At 38.9% G+C, this 8,079-nt stretch overlaps 1 long non-coding RNA gene across 1 annotated transcript; it reads right to left on the bottom strand.

The window, feature by feature from the left end:
- Positions 1-5,429: 5,429 nt before the first annotated feature.
- On the bottom strand, positions 5,430-6,438 carry LOC119771259. Its single transcript, XR_005279123.1, has 3 exons — positions 6,026-6,438; positions 5,892-5,963; positions 5,430-5,831 (listed from the first exon to the last, which is right to left on the bottom strand). It is a non-coding gene; the product is annotated as an uncharacterized LOC119771259 (long non-coding RNA).
- Positions 6,439-8,079: the final 1,641 nt, after the last annotated feature.

The following is an 8,079-nucleotide window of genomic DNA, read 5'->3' as shown; positions in this document are numbered from 1 at the left end:
AATAGTTTCGTTTTTTTTTTTTTTTATCACTGACTGTAACGTTTCACAATGATAAAATAGTTGTTTCACCCTTTTTTCTTTAAAACCCCGAAAAATGAACAAAAAACAAAAAAGGCGAATCTGTTGTTTACTTTTGCTTTGTGGCGTAACCTGACGGGCTTAACCGTTGTTTTGGTTGAGTGGGTGGCGAATACGGTGGGGCGAAAATGGAGGCACGCTTTTCAAAAAGGCGTAATTTTTTTTTCTCAATTTTTAATAGCAAAAACACCTTAATTAATTTCAAATTGCTCTCTATGATGAAATTATTGCTATTTTCTATTACGTTTTGAAAAAATGATGGTTTTCATGCTTTTTGTGGAAATAGGAATTGATCGGAATTGCAAAATTTTGAATGTTGATTTTCCCGAAACGGCAGGATCGTAGGTTTCGCCCTTTTGAAATGTTGTTACTGATTTATCAAGGATAAGGATCAAGGATGATCAAGGATATGAGCCTGATTGGTTGAAACTACTACTTGTGAGCGCCATTTTATCATTGTTCCCCGTGTCTCATTGATGACTACTCTACCCCAGTCAAATCAATCCGAATTCTGAAACGGAATCTAATTAGAATCGTACACAAATTCCGTTTCAAACGCAACAACGTTTGAAACGGAAATCGTAGGGGAGAGTGGGGAGACTTTACCCCTTTTTTTGTATCGCACATAACTCTGTCAATTACTCACAAAACTATATACTTTTTGCATGAATTGAAAGCTTAAACATTCATCTATGTTTGGCTAATAAGTGTATTTCATCAGATGAACCCTTCGAATCATGCCAAGCGTTTTAAAAAAATATTTTAAACCGGCATTTTAAAAATGTTAGGGGTAACTTGATCCCCCTTTCAACATTTTGAAGAAATCTTAAGCAAAATGTTTCTTATTCATCCAAACTTTTAATTTTCTATAAGTTACAGCAATTTCACATAAAACCTGTACGTTTGTGTTCAAAATTTAACAAGTTTAGTATGTAAAATATTTAAAAACTTAAAATATTATTTTTTAGATCAAAATTAAGCATGTTTACAAATGGTGGAAATTTTTGTTTACAAAACTTTTGAAAAAAGGTTCAAACTGCAGTAAGTTATGTACAGCTATACTAAAGGAAACTAAGTATGAAATCCCAGCCCAATTAATTAATCTTGAGGCTGATTCCAGTGACTGCAAAAATGCAGGGATCAAGTCTCCCTAAACGCACTTTTTTAAACAATTGATTGCAAAAATAGTATGACGATAAATTTAACATCAAATGCGTAAGGGTTTTGAAGTTGATAAGTTTATCAAACAATTCATATACAAAAAATTTTTTTTGAATATTTTTTTAGTGTTTTCTATGCATATCAGAAAAAGAAAAAAAGATCTCTTGGAAGTTTTTTGCAGCTCGTTTTAGAAAAATGTGTGTAACTCAATCTAAACATTTTTTAATTTTTTTTTGTTTTCTACAATGAGTTTTAGTTAATTTCACACAACTTTCTAGAACAAAGCTAATTGTTTTACCCACATGCTGATGAGATACAGGCTTGGGATCAAGTGTCCCCGAGGATCAAGTCTCCCCACTCTCCCCTATACGATTCTAATTAGATTTCGTTTCAGAATTTAGAATTTAGTTACTAACTGATCACTTTGCTCACTATCTGCATTCTTGCCATTTTTTGTTTGAAATCGCAGAATGCGACCACTTGCAGCATCCACTGTTTTTCCTTTTTCAGACCATTAATTAGTTTGATTTTTAAAAGCTTCCATCCTTTTTCCTCCGATTTGTTTTGATCCTCACACATTTTTGCAAACATGTTAGACATGTCACCAGTGGTGTCACGGTTCGCTCCCTCGATTCGTGGTTCAAACGATATGTCATGACGCTCAAGTGTGGTTCGCTCATGATTGCGAACCAAGCACGAGCAAACCACGATCCGAACGCCTGCCGTGGTTCGCATGAACCCTTGCTCTCTCATCGCGAATGAGAGTGAGAGGGACCATCAATGAGCGGTTCGCAAGAAGAGCTAAAAACAGCACTCAGAGAAAACATTTCATGATTTTGACAACAGAAGGCTACGGCAGACGGCTTAAGTGACTATGGAGGGCTACAGAGCATGGCTGCAACAACTCATTGGGATGTCCTGGGTCTTTCAATGACTCCTGGATTTATTATCGGTGGGTCCACCGCCGTAACAAGCAAGAGGTCTGCGGTTTATGACTGCAGATCATATCCGCATAGCTCCAGTGAGTATGGTAGACTTTTTATATTATGTTGTTATGTCCTGGGTCAACAGAGGACTCCCTGGTTCCTTGGGGACCATCCACATAGGTGGACACTTTTTGGAAATCTCTACCCCTCCTTATCGTGGACAATTTCCATTCAAATTAAATCTTTTTCTGTGGAACGTGGTTAATCGCCATAGCCCCCTCACTCTAAGGTATCCATGTAGTTTATGGATGGTCCCTTGATAACTTTATCGTTAACAAAGTTGAACAATTTTGTGGGAGTGAAGAATAAAAACAAATAAGTTTTTCTATCAGTGCCTACATTCTCCGTTGGCGAACCGTTCGTTGAACGCTCTCTTTACTCCGTTCAGAGCGGAGCGGCAAGTGAGCAGATAAATGATGATCGAAATTTTGGTTCGCGAACCGTTCAAACCCGCCGCTCTGAGCGTTCGATAAGCGCTCGCCCGATAGACGAATCCAGTTTGAAATGGCCGCTAGGTGGCCAATGGTGTTAGAAATGACAGCTTCCATGTATTTGAATATGAGAGCTCAGGAAAACTCAATTTTTAAGCAGTAAAATGATTATTTATGATAAAAGTATTAATTGATTAGGTGCACAAAATGTGTCTAGAATATTATTTAAATAAAAACTGTTCGAAAAATTAGCAATCGAGATAAGTACACCATTCGATTCAGCAGGAATTTTGGGCACCAAAAATATATAGTTTTCATATGTTAAGTATTTTATTTTCAAAGAAAATTAACAAAAAGTATGAAAATCGAGACATTTAGTATGGGAGCTGTCAAATCTCTCACCATCAAAAGGCAGCGTTGAGCTTTCGCTGGATTTGTCTATTGGTTCGTCGATTGAGTGGTTATGATTAGAGATCCTTAATAGGGAGACTGGTCGAAGTGAATTTGACGTACCCAAACAGACACGAGTTTGACGTATCCAAACGAGCATTTGCCTTTACGCCCAGCAAAACTTATCAGTGTTGCCAAGCTCAAAACATACGTTGCCAGATCGATTTAGCCAGCTTAGACCAGTCTCCCTATTTAGGGTCTCTAGTTATGATACGCTCATAAGCGAACCGTGACACCACTGAGTAGCATACAAACCCTTCTGATTTGTCAAAATTTCCATAGAGTCTCGATCAATCAATAGTGAAATGATATTGGACTAAAACGGTTGTCGGATAATGATTGTATCGACCATTTTTGCGAATCGAGGATCTACTGGAATTCTGACGATCAAATGGTCGTCTCCTTTTCAATTCACGACTTGTTCAATATGAACTGTAGGTTTAAAAAAAACGTACTAGAATTTTTGGCTATTAATTAAAATTTCGGGGATTTGAGATAAGAGTAGCTATCGGATATGCTACATTAAATCTTTTACAATTCAAGTTAGGTAGTTGTCCGCAAATGTATATTTGGACTTATATGAATGATTGAACATTTTGGACTTATGAATAACACGTAACTGTGCATTTATTCTAGAGTTAGATCCATACAGCGTCAGTGTTTATTTGGTCGAAGTGTACTAATTCATTGGCAGATCTGATTCTAGTTGTAATGTACGACAAGACTACTGACGGACGTAACAGGACGAGGGCTCAATTTAATTTCAATTATTTTAGTATCGGATCTGGTCTGGTTTCACAATATAGACATGAAGGTCCATAATTTACCGGTTCTTGGGACATATGGGGATTCTGAGTCGAGCAGTTGCAGGAGTGTAGGGAGGTTTAGGAGGAATACCGTACAAAATCATCGCCTCGGTAACCATTGAAGCTATGCAAAGATTGAGAAAGCAGGATGGTGTCGCGGGGTGGCCTAGTCGTCAGCTGCCATGGGGGGGGGGGACACCCCAAGGAACGTCACTTCAATGTAGACCACATCCTCAAACCAACTTGCTACTTACTGTGTATCATAGCAGTGATCCTGAATCTGAAGGCTTTCTAGACCCATTTTTTATCCCTGAGGTTGCAAATATCACTGTATTATCACTGATTGTAACGTTTCACAATGATAAAATAGTTGTTTAACCACTTTTTTCCTTAAAAACCCGAAAAATTAAAAAAAAAACACACACAAAAGGGCGAATCGGTTGTTTACATCTGCTTTGCGGCGTAACCTGACGGGCGATACCGTTGTTTTGGTTGGGTGGGTGGTGAATACGGTGGGACGAAAATGTAGGCACGCTTTTCAAAAAGGCGTAATTTCCTTTTCTCAATTTTTAATATTTAATATTTAATAATTAAGAATATACCCAGAATCCAGGGCTCTCTCAATGTTCCCCACTCCTTTTAGGCCATGGGTAACAATAAGACACTTTTATTTATAAATAAACTTATAAAAATCTGTGTAATTCTTTCAAAACTTGAATTTGTAACGCGCAACCTTTTCACAACGTACCAGGAGCGTTACATTGCGCAATCCCTGGACGATCCAATTGATTTGAAACACCTTTTTATGCTTAGCCTGCAAACAACTTTAGCGCCACTCCAAAAGTTGGAGGTTGTTTGTGGATTTTAATCAGGGAAGCCCGACCTGCAGCTCTTGATCTCAAGGCGAGTTTTAGTGTAATCTAAACCGAAAAGTCGAACCAAAAGATCCCAAAAATTTACTCAAGGTCAACAACATTTACGAACTCTTTCATCTCAGTCTTTAAAACAAACGAACGCATTAGTTAGAGTGCATTCTAATCCAAAATTTATTAAGAAAAACAAAATTCATTACGAAACGAAAGAAGGTATATTTAAGTTAAACGCGTGCAGAATTAATCCTCGTTTTTGCAACGCAAAATCCGAAAAAGACCCGGGATTTTTATTTGTGGTTGTAAATGAGCTCAAATTAATACTAAGGGGGGGGTTTAGATCTTAAATCTAGCAAAAACTATTCCCTATTGTCGTGCACTGTACTTTACCCTACTAATCTGGTACCAGCAACTGCTTGCAGGCGTTCTTGAACGGCGTGTAGATTCTCCTAGGTCCGGACCTACTGCGACGATCAGCGATCCAACAGCTCCGGTGCGTTCGCGCAACCCTACCGCACTCTAGCGGCGGCTAGCAGTACTCCGCCGTGGACACGTGGCACAGCGATCGGCGTCGACACGTTCTTCGCCGCGCTTTGGGCTTCCAGCCCCAAGCGGCGTCTAGCGGAACCAACGTTTACACGTGTCGCACGGCGACGTTCTTGATGGGGACGCTCGGTCCAACGTTGTTTCGAATCGGTGGAGACGGATGGTACTGCTGCTGTCAGGCTTTTGTCTCGTTCCTCGCACTTCCTTCGGTCGGGCAAGCGAGGTTAGAATCGGCTGGGCAGCCGGCGAGCTTTTGGCGTGCTCGAAAGCTCGGAACTTCCTCCAAGCTCTGGGATTGCTTCGAGAAGGACGTGTGGGGTCAACTGGGTGGGCGGAGTAGATGCGTCTCCGAGTCGTTGGAGTTGACTAAGGCGGTTGAAACGGTTCGTCACGACCCCGTCGTGGTTTTCATCCACCAGTCTGACCAACGAAGCATTCCCAGCGTCGAACGACGAAATGTACGGCTTTTCTGCCCCGAGACTTGCACCCACGTTAATGGGCAACCTATAACGTGGCCAAAAGTTGCATTTCTGCCTAATCTCATGATCTGTATTTAGATCTTACCTGACACGCGCAAAGGGTTCACCTAACCTTTGCTTGTTCTAGGGGGAAACTATTTCTTCAAAGCTTTGAGTGCTAGAAAGTAAGTGCATTTGTAATTTGCGAAGCTTTACAAAATCGTTGCCCTGTGCACTTACTGCTTTTCCAGAAAGAGTATCACAATCACCAGAACTAATTCCACTTCAAACTTTTCACCGAAATTAAACTGTTCGAAAAAAGCAAAACCGTTTCGTAAAAGCACTCCAACTAAAGTGAAGCGTCGGTTTTTTGACTCAGCTTTATAGAGTTCCTCGATCCGTGATAATTGTACCTAGTTGACCTTGAATCAACCAATCAGATTCTTTTGCGACGCAGGAAATTAAAACACACGAACACGGTTTTAATTTCAATTGCAGATATCATTTCAATCTCGTCGTGATATCAAAAGTAGATCAAAGCAGTGGTATACTACATGTGTATGTGCACACAATCAAATCAAAAGGGTTCAGTTGTTTGCAGTCTACTTGCAGGCGCATTATTTTTATATCGTTTTACAGTATGTGACACATGAAATGTTACAAATTGAATGTGATTCTTGGCATATTTATTAAGTTTGATGATGAATGATTTGACAGTGTAACTTTTTAATTAAGATGTTTTTACTAGTTTTACATGATTGATGTTTAGTGGGGTACTGATTAACGAAGCGAACGACGAGTTACGATGTTTATCGAGCTGAAATGGTATGATCAAGGGGTTGGAAACTCTTAGAGCTATAATTATTATGTTACCCAGTATATCAAAATATATGTTAGTATACTTATTATTTCCTTTACATATTTCCTGTATACTTACCAATATACTGAGAGTATCTTAATATACTAACCGTTTATTGCTTTTCGGTTAGTATACTAACAAGTATACTGGAATATCGTTAGTATACTCAGTATTCCTAAGTAATATTAGAGTTTCCAGCCCCTGGGTATGATAAGGTTTTGTTTTTGTTGCACACCTACAACTAACACGAAAAAAACCTTGCGACCCGACGGAAAGGCATCGCAAATCAGACTGGCTCAATTGTCATCGATGACAACCAGAGCCAGCCGCACCTTCACACACATACGCGCACGCGAAAAAAAAGAAAAAAAAGACAAAACACTCCGTCGACGAACGCGAAAAAACACTGCTAACCGACGGAAAGGCATCGCAAATCAGACTGCGGAAATGAAGAGAAAGAAAATAACATAAAAAATAAAACCTAATCACATAAAACCAATCACCCCATGCACACAAACAGCGACACAAAAGAGACGAAAATTATCTCGAAAACCCGATTTAATATCACCAGAGGTGAAATAGAGCCTTTCTTACAAAATGATGAAACTCCGAGATATAAAAACATAATGATACCATCCAGTGAGAATTTTACCTAAAGCTTCGAATCTTTTAAGGGTTAACCTCAAATGCCATTTTTTTTTAATTTCAGAAGTACATTATTTGTCACAAGACATTTAAATTTAATTAAGAAAAACATATTGGATTGACATTATTAGAAAAAAGGGTACTCAGTCTATAATGTTAGTCTATGATTAACTTAAAAAAATATGTATCTTAATTGCACTTTGTCGATCAATTATGAGAAGCCAGAAAGAACACTTTCACGCGCAGTGTAAAACGCGCAAGCGTAAAAGCGCTGGCGTTGAAGCTTCGACTTGACGACTTGTCAAGCTTTCGAGCGAGAACGAGCCGGGACTTCGAATTTGATATTCAGTATATGATTTTGTATAAATCCAAAAATTTAATAGGAAAAAAATAGGGTAAAAATAAGACGAAAAACACTAAAATCGCTAAAGGGACCATCCATAAACCACGTGGACACTTTTTTGGGAATCTGTTACCCCCTCGTGGACAATTGTCCATACAAAAAAACTTTTTGTATGGATCGTGGACAATCGCCATACCCCCTTAAAGTGTCCACGTGGTTTATGGATGGTCCCATATCTCTGGAAATACATTTTGGAAAAGCTTCAAATTTTGGGCCCAAACAGTTTATGGCGCATGTTTTCGAATGGCTTTTGTTTGAAACTGAATTCTTTAAATTTGATAGTGTTATCTGTAAAATAGTCCAAAAATACCTCTAAAAATGGCTTTGACCACATTTACTGGTCAAAAATTGTGAATCGAAAATAAAATGTTCGTCTCCGACCCCACG

Source organism: Culex quinquefasciatus, chromosome 1 (genome assembly GCF_015732765.1).
Source record: "Culex quinquefasciatus strain JHB chromosome 1, VPISU_Cqui_1.0_pri_paternal, whole genome shotgun sequence".
Classification (NCBI taxonomy): Eukaryota; Metazoa; Arthropoda; class Insecta; order Diptera; family Culicidae; genus Culex; species Culex quinquefasciatus.
Note: the sequence above shows the minus strand (reverse complement) of the source record. Positions and strands in the feature narration are given on the sequence as shown.